This window comes from Lolium rigidum, chromosome 1, assembly GCF_022539505.1.
Source record: "Lolium rigidum isolate FL_2022 chromosome 1, APGP_CSIRO_Lrig_0.1, whole genome shotgun sequence".
NCBI lineage: Eukaryota > Viridiplantae > Streptophyta > Magnoliopsida > Poales > Poaceae > Lolium > Lolium rigidum.
The window spans coordinates 238,639,473-238,654,695 of NC_061508.1; the positions used below are offsets into that span (position 1 = coordinate 238,639,473).

A 15,223-nucleotide genomic window follows, 5' to 3' on the forward strand; every position below is an offset into this window, starting at 1 on the left:
GGGGACGCAGGAAAAAATTGGAGGGGGGATACCTCAAAAAAAAATTTTGCGCACCCCGCAAAATGTGAAAAACCTTTACATAATGAAGTAATGAACAATATACAAGACAAATTCATTGCAATGGAGTTCAACACATATATCAAATGTGCACGATTACAATACAAATAGTTCAAAACATTACAAGGGTCTTAATGTAGAATATAGCATAATTAGAAACTTACATCATTTCTTCAATCTACGGTTTCGCATTGCCATGAAAGTTTCAACAATGGTATCATCACTTACATGAATGAACACCCTCGCTCGATAAATGTCACTAAGCAATGGTTTAAGAGGTTATCACCCATACTATTTCTCAACTTGTTTTTCACTAGACTCATTGCGGAAAATACTCTTTCAACATTCGCCGTCGCCACCGGTAGAAGCAATATCAATTTGAGAAGCATGTAAACTAAATCATAAACAACATGCTTTTTTGTTTCAACAATCTTAATAGAGAGCTCACCAAGATGATTGACACATTTGAATCTATCATCTTTTCTCATGTCATCAATAAAGATCTCAAGTTGGGGTTCAAGTCTTAACAAATCCATGCTTGATATGTCATTGGGGTAGAATTGAGCAAGTCTCATTACCTTTTGTCCATCATAAGAAGCAAATGAATTCACGGGATTCAAAGCCGCCATACAAATAAGCAACTCCATGTTAACCTCATCAAACCGATTATCAAGCTCTTGAATAACTTGATCAACAACACCAAGATACACTTCTCTTCTATAACGATCATCATTTGTTTGCTTTTCATAATACCGTTGTGATCTTCCATGAGCCACATAATTAGATTCCAGGGAAGGAACTTCAATGCCATGAGTGTTGCAAAAGAATGTCACCTTTGCAAGAAATCTTTCCCATCCAAGTGATGACCTCATATCCTTCATTTTCTCCTTTGCCAATCCAACAAGCGCCATTGCATTGAGAATATCTTTATCCTTCTTTTGCAAAGATATAGACAAGTCATTTGTGTAGCCAAGAACAACAAGCATCAAGTTGAGATTGAAAACAAAGTCAAATGATTCAAAGGCCGCGGCAACTCCTCTTATTCTTGTCCACTCACTCTTTGTGAAGGATCTTTTCCAATCCTTACAAGCACCTCAAGTATCACCGGGTACATATCAACAATGTGTAGAATGGTCTTGTAATGAGAGCCCCATCGAGTATCACCGGGTCTAGATAAACCCATCTCTTGATTGAGTCCACTTCCACTTTCAATTTCACCCATCTCAAGTGCTTGTAGAACTTGTTGAGCTCTAACATCTCGAAGCATGTCATGACGCTTGCAAGAAACTCCAATGATATTGAACAAATAAGAAACATGATCAAAGAACCACACACATGCTTCATTATCCTTTGCCACGGCAATAAGAACCAATTGAAGTTGATGTGCAAAGCAATGTATGTAATAAGAAGATGGTGACTCTTTCATGATCAATGTTTTCAACCCCTTAATCTCACCCTTCATGTTGCTAGCCCCATCATATCCTTGTCCACGAATTTGAGTGGGAGACAAATGATGATCTTTTAGCAAAGATATAATTGCAACCTTGAGAGACAATGTAGTATCGGAAACATGAACTACTCCAAGGAACTCTCACATATTCTTCCGAATTTATCCACATAACGCAAACAAAGAGCAAGTTGTTCTTTGTGAGACATATCACTAGACTCGTCGGCTAGAATTGCATAGTGGTCACCATCAAGATCTTCAATGATTAGTCTAGTAGTTTCTATCGCACAACATTCAATAATGTCATGTTGTATCCTTGGACTATTCAAGATGCAATTTCCGGGAGCATTCTTCAAAACAACCTTATTGACTTCCTCATTACCTTCCGCAAGCCACTTTAGAAGTTCAAGAAAATTTCCCCGGTTGGTTGACTCTTCACTCTCATCATGTCCACGGAATGCCAATCCTTGTTTCAAAAGAAATCTCAAGCATCTAAGAGAGTAAGTTAGCCTAGTCTTGTAAAGAAGTACATCCTTCTTAGACACCTTCATAAGAACATTATCAATTTTGGTGTTGGGTGCAACAAATAAGTTGTACTTCTCTTGAGCTTGGTTGTGAATGCTAGTAACACCACCCACATGCTTCTTAAATGATTTGGGTTTTTTCCAATTTCTAAAACCATCTTTAACAAAGGCATCTCGTCCGGGACTTCCATTGGCTCTCTCTTTGAACAAGAAACACACAAAGCAAAATGCCGCATCCTTTTTGATACTATATTCTAGCCAATTGTAGTGATGAAACCAAACACAACTAAAGTGTCGATTTTTGCCCTTCTTTTTTGTTGTTGTGAAATCATGCTCATATGGTTGGCACGGACCTTTTAGGATATATCCTCTCCGAACATCATCTTGAATATTAACATCATAACTTGATATAGGAATCCTTTCCCCCGGATCATGTGGAAGAAAGTGAGCATCATGTGACCTTGCATTTGGTTGTTGGGGTGAAGGTGGGTGTGGTGTTGTATCTTGAATGTCAATGTCACTCTCAATATCGGAGTCGACTTCTTCATCGTGTACAATATCGGATTGGACCGGAGATGCAATCTTCTTTGATGCTTGTTTATGAAAAGTAGCGCAATTTGGCTATTCCTCTTCATTTCTACACAATTGAAACATTTAAACATTACTAATTTAGTAATTTTATGTGTTCTTCTTAACATACAAACTTACAAAGTAACAGAGAATAGACATACACAGCCACACAGGGACATATGTAATATGTTCATAGTTTCATACAGAGTCACAGACAGTCAATGCATACAGAGAAATAGACAAATAGCTTGCAAATCAAAAAATGTTCACAGCTCAGTAGCTCACCGGCCTCACTCTCGGCAGTTGGGACTTGGGAAGATCAGGGGCGGGCGGCGCTCGACGTTCCGAGCGGCGGCCGGCGACCGACGGCCGGCGCCCGGCGGTCTCTGCGGACTGCGCGCAGGCGGCGGCGGGGCTGGGCGGGCGAGCGCCGGGATGGCGGGATGGGCAGCGCCGCAGCGGCGGCGCCAGCGGGCAGCGGCGGCGCCGGGGCCTGAGCGGCGGGCGGCGCCGGTCTGGGCGTGGGGATTGGGGAATCGCGAATTCGCAATGAATCACGTGGACGTCTGTCGTCTGGTCCTCTCCTCTCCCTGGTTGCCTCGAATTCCACCCAGGATGCTATCTCCAGTTCTCCACGAGACTATGAATCGTCAAAAAGGGCTTTTTTCCATCAGGTATTAATTGGGCCGCCAGAATTCTGGGTGGGCCACGGCCCCTCCGGCCCCCCCCGCTGCGTCCGCCAATGACCATCACACTCACGTATAGTCGCGCCCTGTTCAATGGGGCGGTCGTCATGAGAGGGATAAGAAAGGAGGCACCTATTTGGGGTTCAGGAAAGAATAGGGAAGCAAAATAGACACAATAGTAGTTGGGAAGGACCGTGCCTGCTGTAACGGCTCAGGGTAGTACCCTATTAGATTTGCATGTTGTTTTTTTTCTTTGTGCATAATCATGGCATCGTGCATATTTTTGAACTTCAAAATTATTTTTATTAAACCCTATTTTACTTCTAAATTATTCCCCTCTTTTTATCTCAAATGAAAATATAATTTTCTCTGCTTATTTTACTATATAAAAACTATTTGAAATGGTTTTGTAAACAAACAGGAAAAATAAATAAAAGAAAACAGATTTGAAACAAAATAAAAAAAAGGGGAGAGAAACCTCCCACCGGCCAGGCCCAAGCCAGCCCAACCGGAAGCCTCCTTCCAGCCCAAGTCGGCCTCCCACCGAAACCCTAGCCATCCAAACCGGCCAGCTCCTCCCTCCCCTGGCAATCTTGCAGCCGCCCCCCTCTCCTTCTTTTCTAAACGCGATCGGGTCCCTCCACCTCTTCTGCCTCTCTCCCGACGTCGCACGCTCCCGAGCCTGAGCCGACCCCGTCGCCTCCTTTCCCCTCGTCGTCAGCGCGCAGCCCGCGCCTCCCTTCGTCCCGAGCGCGCTCCAGGACCGAGCCCTGCTAGCTCTCCTCTGCGGCCATGCGTGCCCTGCAGCCGCTCTCGCGCCAGACGGCGCCTCAAGCCCGCCGCCAGCTCCTTCGCGCCGCCCCTCGCCGCGGCCGCCTCCTCCCCTTTTCCTCGACGCCCCCTTGCCCTGCGCCGCCCGCGATGACGTCGGCCACCTTCGCCTCCGCGCGTCCCCGTCTTTCTTCATCCCGCGCGCGACGCCCTCACCTCCCTTTCGGTCCGCGCCTGCAGCCGCCGCGCTCGCTGCTCCCCGCCCCGGCCCGGCCTCTGCTCGTCCGAGCTCGTCCCCGACGTCGTCCTGCTGGCCTGCACCTCATGCCGCGCCGTCCTCCTTGCTTCCCCAACCTCGGCATCGACCTCCGTCGTCTTGAACCGCACAAGTGCTGCTCCCCGACGCTGCTGCTGCACGCTTGAGCTCGCCGCCATGACCTGCGCGTTACCATCCATCTCGACGCATGTGAGCTGTGGCTCATGTTGTATGTGCCCATGCAGAGCTTTCTGCTGCTCGCGCTGTGCCACTGTTTTGGCACATGCATACTCCCTCCGTTCTGATTTAGTCTACATTCTAGAAATAATGAGACAAATTAGTAGTGCATTTATTAGTATTACTTAGATATTTGAACAACCAATCCAAGCTACATTGAAAATAACAACATCCAATAAAGAGAGTAAAACCACCTCGTTTTCAGTGTTGTTGTTGACTAAAAGCTAGAATGTAGAGTATGTGCGTTTTGCTTCTGGTTCGTGTCTGCCGTCGCCTGCGAAGAGCACATCGTCTCAGACTGAATGCTCAAAGTGTTGCACGAGCTTGTTTGGCTCCCTCATGTGCTTCTTTCATCGCCAAGATCTTCTCGTCCACAAGGCCAACCCATTGCGACACTAGGGCCGCCAATCTTGGTTTCTTTTCCAAGTCACTGTCGCCATTTCTAGTTCGCCACCAGCACCAAGCCGGAACACCAAGTTCTCCTTCCCGGATTCGAAGGCGGATACCCCGGTTTCCTCTCCGAACCGAATCCGACGACCATCCTTGTCCCGATACCGTGAGACTCCGACCCTAAGCCAATCATATTTTATAAATATCATATATCTTGTTGCATCAATCATAGCATCATGTGAGCATTGCATATCTCATGGGTCCGGGTAAATAGTGAATCACCTAATTTAAATATGGAATTGTGCGGGATTATTATTTCATCCCGGTTCCTTTTAAATTTATGTAGCGCACCTATGCCTTGTCTTGCCATGCTAATAACATTTAATATGCGGGGTAGATAAACAACTTGAATCTAATAATTGTTTGTTCGGGACTCCGATTCCGATTAAATTGGATAAGTTGCATCGCCGTATCATGTTTGCCATGCCATGCATATTATATCATGATCATGCTGATTCTTTTACCGTAGTAGTAAGACTTGCATACGTTGTTTGTCCAGCATTTGCTTATTCCCGGATAGGATCGCGAAGTGGTGTGGTGAGATACGATAAGTTCTTCTGCAGCTTTTCACAGGCGAGCCCTCTCTCTTCACCTATTTTACTCTCTCCCTCGCATTGCTATCCATATGTTGCGATTATTTATCGAGTCACGTGTCCTATTCCACTTGTTTACCATAATAATCCTATATGCACCATTCCTTATCCATAGCCGTTGCTTGATGTTTAAGCCTTGCGAGTCGTAGGCGTGTTTAGGCTCTGTTGTTTATCTCGATCTGATATCGGGATATGTTGGGTTGTTGGGAGGTTATCACATGCTATATCAGTTGTTGGAGATACACATGCTTTACTTAATTGTTAACAACTAAAATTGTAAGCAGAGGCCCCTTTGCGAAAGCATCGGAACTTTGACTCGCTAATGTCCCCTAGGACCCGAGTTCTTGTTATCTGTTCCGAGATTGAGCGCTCTACCCATGCGTGGGGACGATTATTGGGACCCCCTCACCCATTACCTTTTCTCAAGTCAGTTGAAAAGGGGGCCACAACCTTGGTTTTATTTGCCTATGCCATGTATGCCATGCTTTACTTCATCGTTGCCTTCGGGTGTTTACTTCCTGTTGCCTTCGGGTGTTTATATTCTGTATTGTACCTTGCGGGACGTTTAGCGAAGCGTGTGGTTTGCACGCCTAGCCGCCGGCGCAAACCTCTGAGTCCGCTTCGGAGTACGGCCGGACTTCGTCATGGGTAGCTTAGTCGGGTGGCCCCCCTAGACTTTCTTGTTGAACTGGGAACGGTCTTGTTGTGAGACATCCACCTGTCGTAAGTGGGTCGAGCATGCGTATGGTTACATTTGGGCAATCCCTGCAGGGTGTACATCTTATCGATAAGCCGTGTCCGCGGTTATGGATGACTTGGAATTGTATAGCTTGACCATAGAACAACTTACACCTTATACTTGTTGTTAATAATTTGATAATAACTTGCGTAGTAATATAGCATTACTACAACCGATACCTAATAAAACTTGTCCACCGTTGAGTGCCTTTTACATTGCCTCTTCGCAATTGTTGAAGGGGATATGTGTATTTGGCTGGGTTATGTTTGTGTAGTATTTATCTGTTACCTTATGCGCTCTCTTATCTTCTCTGAGTAGACGGATGTTGTAGCGTGTCTCTATTGGTTATAGTCTTGCTGCCGCTAAACCTACCATATAGCCCCAGGCGATATATATTTATACTCGCTCGGCGAGCATAGCCATTTCCAGTCTCGCTAAGTACGTGCCGGAGTTCGTTCCTTGGTACTTACTCTCGCCTTTCCTCTTTCTCTTTGCTTCCTCCCTTTTGTCGGCAACCGATGGCCCGACTTTGACAGTACGAGATGATGACGTTAGCAAGGTTACCCTTCCGGCTTGGCCTGGGCAGGGTTATGGACGCCACTGGTTATCTTCAGGACTCTTAGTCCAACTTGTATCTTGTCCGTACTCGGACGTATTCGATCTTCTGTATGATTTGGATCTTTGTATTGTATATTTGTATCTTGACTCGTTGGAGTCGTTGTTGTAATATATGTATCTTGTGGGCTCTATTGTAATCCTGTTGTAATGTTACCGCTCGTGTTAATTCCTCTGGCATCACGTGTGTGATTCGTCGCGCACGTCGTGTCGGAAGGCGTCTCTGAATCGATATCGTGCGGATTTCGGCGGGTTCGCTGGGATCCTCATGGTACCGGTTCCGGGGCGTCACACCTGCATCATGTTCCAACACAGCGTGGCTGATGTGGTAGAACGGTACGTAGACTGTTTTTGTTTGTAGTGTTGCCGTGTGTAATATGTTTTTTTTCTTAATGTTTAATCTTAATGACACATAGATCTATAAAGTGGAAATTTCGAGTTGCGGATCAGCGTGGTTCTATTGACTATCATATAGTACACTCTCGTGCAAGAGATTGTCATAATTTCGTGGGCACCCTTTGATAATCCAGAACTGATTGACTTTTCATCGTTGCTTAACTCGCATTTTCATTTATTAGAGGATTGGTGCAGCATCAGTGCAACCTGAGTACTAAATAAGAAGAGCACTTCTTGTGCCATACCTTAGAAGTTACACAGTCAAATGAACTTTATGTAAATGATATTTTGGAGATGCTATACAATGAATTACTCTCTTGCATCATACTGTAATGTCCTATCTTCATTTCTGCTCAAAAAAGAGAACAGTTTACTAAAGAGCCTTCATCTCACTAAATGTACCTTTACTGAAGAGCCTTCATCTCATTAAATGTTATTATATCTCCAATGAAGGGTTTGCGTAAAAAAGTTCAGTCTGCTTGAAGAGCTTGAGATTTCGTGGTGCTTAGATGACACACAAGTTCTCGAACTTGTCACGAGAGTTAGAAGGAAACACTTTGGTCTTGTAAAGAAATGGAGCTTTGGACCTAACGATGATCGGAAAGCTCATGCAATTACTAGAATTTGTGGGCTACATTCTGTAACATCCCAAGTTTTCAATTCAATAAAGACAAAGAAATCAATTTCTCAAATTTTGGAACTAATTAACAAAAACTTTTCTTACATATAGTGCTATGCATATTTGTTCATGCATTCTTGTATGCCATTTGCCATGATAAGTGTTGATGTGTTACTCTTCTATGCTTAAACCCTAGTACATGCTCATAGAACCTCAATTTGAGAAAAATCAAAGAAATAGAAAAATAACAAATTTCACTCACATACACATTTAGCCAATTATGCAAATCATCAAACAAGGCCCCAATTGCTTGTGTCATTGCTTGTGAAACACTTGTATATCAATAACAAACACTTTTGCATCCAAAAAACACAAATAAAATCAAAGGAAAAAATCAAAATCCAATCACATATGATAATGGTCAATTTGCCACTTTTTATCATCATACCCACTTTGCACCCCTGGTTTGGAAGATTCTTAAACTAAGCCTGGCCAACTCTTTCCACCTCATCCAAGACCATGTCAAGGTGAACATCTTTGGTGTTGACCACTAAGGTTGACTCTGCCTACATTGACCAGAATAGAGATGACAAGTGGCAACTTTGAATCAAAGAGAAGATCATCCCCTTTTTGAAATTTTGCAAACCAACACCAAATTGCACACCACCACCACCATTCTACTACATTAATTATTCAAATCAACTCCACCAAAGAGATTAGAATAATTCAAATAATTTCTTCATGCGGCCATTGTGTCGAACACTTGGCAGGCATCAAATCAGTTTTGACACACATCCTATTACCCAGCAGTTTCTTGACTAAACCCCTTTCAATCTTGGTTGATCATTGCTCCTCTACACCCCCTGCATCACTGCCAGTACTTGCCTTTGCTGATTAAAGTGAAGAGAAAGCACTTTCTTCACCATGTCGTGCTCATGCCGGCCAGCATGCCCCCTCTTTCTCTGCCCCTCTCCTCTTCCTTTTACCTTGTCCTGAAGAATCCCCAGACCTTGCTGATCATCACGGTGCACGGCCCGGGCACGCGAGAGGCTGGCATTGGCCATGCAGCACACGCCCAGAACCATGCCAGTGCACGCCAGTACGCGCGCTCACCGCGTACTGGACGCGCCAGAGCGTCGCTCGCCCCATCGTCTCCGTGTTTCCCTGCATCCCTCCCTCTGCATCAAGCATCGCCTCCATCTCCACTAGCTCCTAGACAAGCTCAAGTGCACGCAGAGGCACCGTCGCCGTCATCCTCGTCGCAGTTTGCCCGCCAGTACCGTGGCAGACATTGCACGCGCCCGATCGATCCTGTCACCCTTTTTCAGCGCCAGAGAGACGTTGAGCATCGCCATGCTGTTGCCCATCGAGTGTCGTCCTCACCTTGCCCCTTCGCGCCCTGGAACCGCCACGCCATTCTCGACCTTCCTCCTCCCCTATAAATAGAGCGCTCCCGCACCCCAATTCTTCACACACACTGCTTCTCCTCCCATCTCTGATTCTCCTCGACCCGTTAGCTAACCAAATCGTCGCCGAAGTAGCTCCAATTTGAAGCCGAAGGCCGCCAGTACCCGGAGATCATCGCCATCGATTGAAGCCTCCCCACGCCTCACCGCTTGTACCAGTAGCATCGTCGTCCTCGCCAACATCGCCGCGCACCTCGCCGTCGACTGCGGGAACGCCGGTAGGATCTCCGACCCCCTAGGCTCGCCGCCAGTGCGTCGGGATCTCGTCGGAGACGACGATGATCCACGACCGCACGATCGTGTTCTAATCCAACATCCCACGCTCGATGTACCGTTTCGCGCGTTAAAGAGTCGCTGACGAGTGGACCCCCTTCGCCAGGCCGCCCACTCGCGCTGGACGCGTAGCTGGGCTGGTTTCTCTGTTGTTTTTCGCTTCGGCCCGTTAACGTTTTCCCGCGCGGCCCAAATTTTCAAATATGAATTTCCCAGTTATTTCGAATTGCTTGCATATTCTTTGTTAAAACCTAAATAGTTTCAAATTGGCTGAACCAAATTTTGTGAACTTTATATTTTTGGAAAGCTTGTGAAATTATCTAAACAACCCCACTGGTCTCACCCTCAGATTCATAGTAGGATTCAAATAGTAAAAATAACAAGGCAGGGACTTTTCCAACTTCAAACTTTATTTAAAATTCAACCATAATTGATTTTGAGTTAATTCCAACTCTCATAAATCACATTTGACATCCTCTAATTGTTTATGCAAAAAAGATAGCAAACTTGTTTGCATGATCATGGACTAGAACAAAATAATGGCTATGGATCCATTTCTAGTCCATTTAACTCAATTGAATTAATTTGTTTAAATAGTATGAGAGCTAATCTCTCATTTAAATCTTGATCCTAAGTTATTCAATAAGAGGTAATGACCTTAGTCTAAGGAACCTCATATTTTATTACATAGTGATTTTAAATCATTACCATGCTATGCTTAAAATGCATGAGGTGTAGCACCTCATTTAAATCACACTCCCACATAATAGATATGAAATGTTGACCTTGGTCAACATATATTCATACCTTATTATTATTTGAGGAGATTAAATCTTAATAGAATTTAATGAGAGGAAATTATTTTCTCCAAGGAATTAAATAGCAAACCAAATCAATAACTGTAATGAGAGGAAGTTATTTTTCTCTTAAATAAGAAAACCAAGTCAATCCCCATGCTATGAATGATGTGATGTTAGAATAAGCTTGTGTGAACCTTTGGTGTGTTTAGTCTAGCACTTAAATCTTGTTTGGTGATTGTATACCTCGTATTCGTTTATAGACGCTAGTACCGAGGAGTACCAAGAGGAGGAGGGCTACTCCCAGGAGGAGGAAGAGAACTTTAACCACTACCCTGCTCAAGGCAAGCTAACACTCTTGCAAAGTTCCCAAGTGCAAGCTCTACATGAGCAAGGCACCATCACATTTACTTTTTGTCCAATAAACCTATCCCATGTTTTTACCTTGCATTTATTTTGCTTATTGTATTTCAAAGTTTACTTTTGATTTATGATTCACTTGGTCTAGAGTAGAACAAGAGCATCAAATTTAGCCTAGAGCAATCAAAGCTAGATAGCACCCCTCATGACTAGTTGCTAGTGCTAACTAAATAAAATTGACTACTCTAGATGGGAACATGTGAAATGAAATGACTTTGAAAGGTTTTGAAGGTGAATGTGACATGAATGACTTGGTGGATTTGGATAAAAACTGATGATTGGGTTTGAATGCGACACCTTTCCAATTATACAAGTACCCCCACAATACCTGATTATGGGTAGGGCTTAACTAGAAGTTTGTGTATCTTAGTATGGGTTCCCTCTAACAAGCATCATAGGGGTTATGCTGAGGCTGCCTCCGTTAAAAGTGAATTGATGTGAATATGAGGTGAATGTCAGACCCACGCCCTGTGCAGTTCCCGGTTTGACGGTTTGTCTTCACCGGGAGGCCAAGCTCATGGGGAGAGGTGCCTATACTAGGGTATATAAGTGAAAGGTTAGGTTTGATGATCCGCGTACTGAGTTACGATGATTCGGGGTTATCCTCGACGGATGTAATCAAAAGTTGTGACAAAAGAGTACAACCTCTGCAGAGTGTTTAACCTATTCGAATAGCCGTGTCCACGGTTATGGACGATTGGAAAGGCCATACTGTTCCGTTGTCAGAACTTTTGTCTTAAAAAGGAATGATGAATTGAAAGGTGACTTGACCTGAATCACATTTGATTGTGGGAATGACACTAATGTTCCCACTTGAGTTAGTTGCTAAAATGAGGAGTCTTTACTAAATGTTTATGAAGTAACTTGGTTTTATGCAAATAAACCTAGAGCTTAGCACCCCTTATGATAATTGTTAAGTAATTACTTTAGTATTAGTTTGCGAGTATTTTAAAGTACTCACGGTTGTGTCCCTGGGTATTCAAATGCCAGACTATGAAGAGGGGCAACAGTATCAAGACGACGGACAACAGGACGTCTACGATAACTAGGAGCATCTTCTAACGTCAAGTGTTGCCTGTGGAATAGATAGTCCACTACTACTACGCTTCCGCTACTTGTTGTTGTTGATCATGTAGATCAACTATTTGTGTAATATTGGATCATGTGATCTATTGTTGTAAGAAGATTATGTGTTGTAATAAATGATGACTCTATGATATTCAACTGTTATGTCTCGCAAAAACAATCTTCTTGGGATTGCGATGTATGGCATAATAGTCATCTGGACTTAAAAATCCGGGTGTTGACACATTCTTTGCATATTATCAATAATAAACTCAACAATGAAGGCTTGACGGCCATCCTCGACAACTGACACTATGGCCTAGATTGTTGTTGCAGAACTTTATTGTACTAAGGTTACTTTTCAATCTGCTGCGAGAAAGATAAAAAAATGTTGAAAAAACCAGATTATCAATGCAAAAGCAGCCTAATAAGGGAAAGGGAGCCGGATGAGAGTAGGGTATCTGGCTCGCGAGGGGAATCTAACGGGGATGGCTGCTGTCGAAGTTCTCTCCTCCCGGGAGTGGCGGCGGCGCATGAGGGCAGGGAGAAAGAGCTAGGGTTTCTTGCGCCCGCGGGTTGCTAGACCCGACTTAAAACCAAAAAAATCGCTTGCGAGTGAGGTGTGCGCGGGAATTAAACGAAAAAGGTGGGGAAAGAGGGCGGGCGGGCGGGCGCGGGCCGAAAATGTGCCTCCAGCGGGAACGAAATTTTGAGGTCCATATTACACTCACTTTGTGGTAGTTGGAGTATATTTTTCTCTCTTCCTTACTGTGGTCGGCGATAGACACCATTGGAAATTTGAATGGCCACACTGATAAACATTTTATTTAGGCCACACTGATCATAATTCGTCGTAATCGTCTAGAAATAACGCAGTAGACAGTGTAGTTTGGGTTATGACGATTTTGTGCTAGGAAATAATGATGTTTATATTCACATCGTCTTAATTTTCAAGGGTTTTAGCTCTCTCAAAATAGCTAACGACCATTATCTAGGGTCATTGAGCAAAGGTCGCAAGTAAACACATTTTTTTAGTGGTTCTTATTTAAAACTAATTAACACAGCATATTGATATATGGATATGAGATCAAACAAGTACCCAACCCTCCCGACCCAGAAACCCTAGTCCCTCCCGCCGCCGCCGCCGGCGGCGCCGCCGGGCAAAGGCCGCGGGGCGTGGCGGCGGCGGCGGGCTTCCCTCATGGCGCGGCGGGGACGGCGGCTGGGTCCTCTCCTCGATGCAGCGGCGGCGGCTTCCTTCCTCCCGTGATGGTGGGGCGGCGGCGGTGGACTTCCGGCCTCCCGTGTGATGGCGGGGCGGCGGCGGTCGGAGGTTGGAGGGGCGACGGTGGCCTCTGTGCTGCGGCCTCCCTGCCTCCCGGCTGCGTGCACATCGGTGGCGGCCGGTGGTGGGATGGAGCGCTATCCCCTCCGCTTCTCGCCGGTGCGAGGGGGTGACCTTGGGATTCTCCCGCGGTACGAGGACGCCCGGGGCATCAGCCTCGGGTTCGAAGGTGGAGGCGGTCTTCTTCTTCGCCGGAGGAGGTCGGCTGGTTGCTGGGGTGGCGGATCACGAGATCCCTCTACCCCGGTGATGATGATCTAGTCGACGACGAGTTAGCGACGAAGGGGCCACCGGTGAACACCGAGCCTTGACTTCGTTCTTGGCGGATGATGGCGGCGGCTATTGGCGTCGTTTCCTTGTGAAGGCATCATCTTTGTTGGCCTCTACTTTCGCTCTCGCCGAGTAGGGGACTTGCGGCTGTCGGTGAAAACCGTGCCATGATTGGCAGGCGATGGCGGCATTAAGCGTCGCTTTCCTTCTTGAAGGCATCGTCGTCGCAGTCTGCGGTCTCTCACTCCTGCTTCTCCGGGGGAAACCCTAGGTCCGGGTCTCCTGGATCGGACGATGGCGGCGCGCCCTGCGTCGTTCTACCTCTTGGGGCATCATTTTTGGAGCAGCTGCTGGATGCTGGTGGTGTTCGGTCGAGTGGTGTTCATCTACCACATTGTTGGCGCTGAGTCTCAGTGGCATGGTGCTGCAGGGTATCGACGACAGATGCGGGATGATGTATACGTGCAGGATGGTGGAGCCGTCTGGTGTCATGGTGGCATCGACGGCAGGTCTTGCATGGTTAATGCGATGATCTCTCTTGAAGATGGAGTCGAGGAACACGGCGGGAGCAACTTCTGTGGCGTGTGCGTTGGCGTGCGCTGAGAGTCTGCTTGACTGAATGTGCTTCTCACCTGCTATTGGGCGGTTTGGGTAGGCATTTGGTTTTTAGATGATATGAGTTGGTGTATTGTCACCCTCTTCATCCCACTATAGGTATAGTAAGGTTGCTTCGAGATTGATCTTTTGTATCGTTCTTGTAAGGTTTTGTGAATAATCTAATAAAAAAAGCCGTGTGCATCCTTTGGATGCAGAAGCTGGGGCGATACTTCCCCCATTTCGAAAAAAAAATATGGATATGAGCATTGGTTGCTCAAGATGCCAGTGAGAAATAGGCTGTAGTGTAATATATCTGTTTTTCGTCTATAGTGGCCTGGAGAATCAGCAAGAGAATATTGTCTTCTCTACTTTGTAGATGTTCTAACGGATTATGGCTACACACATACACACGTTTTGGACATACAGACTTAGTCTTCAAAATACAACGCTGACTACCAATCTTCGGCGCATCCAAAATTATATCCCGTGAAACATTCCATAAATTCAAATAAACGTCCAATCAAGAACAAATAATAATTTAAGATACTTTTGAAGTTTTAATTGAGCAAATTAACAATAGGAATAATCTTTACCGTGACACTTTACTCGGGACTTAAATTAAACAAACTAACAATAGGAATAATCTCCGTCTTTTTAGAACATCGGCACAATCACTACTAACAGTACAGGAAATAGACACTTTGCCTAGCTAGTACCAAAAAACATGGCAAAGATGGAAGATGGAAAAAATACATGGCAAAGGCTTTGCCATGTGTTAGATTGGGCGAACAACACTCGGCAAAGATTCCATCGGCAATGGGACTTACCAAACGTATTATCGGCTTATTGCAGACACTCAGCAAAAGGCTTCTTACGAGTATATTTTTTCATTTTTTCACATGTTCAGTAAAAAAAAAGAGGCTGCCGGCCAAAGGACGGAAACAGAGAGACATGGACGCCCTGAGAACCAACCAGAGGTTGCGTGGTTAGGACGGTGGTTGTGCCCCTAGCCCATCAGAGTTCAAAACCC

The 15,223-nt window shown here is 45.3% G+C and overlaps 1 pseudogene; it reads right to left on the bottom strand.

Moving 5' to 3' along the window:
* Positions 1–1,096: 1,096 nt before the first annotated feature.
* Positions 1,097–2,150, bottom strand: LOC124656455 (annotated as a pseudogene).
* Between the last annotated feature and the right edge of the window lie 13,073 nt (positions 2,151–15,223).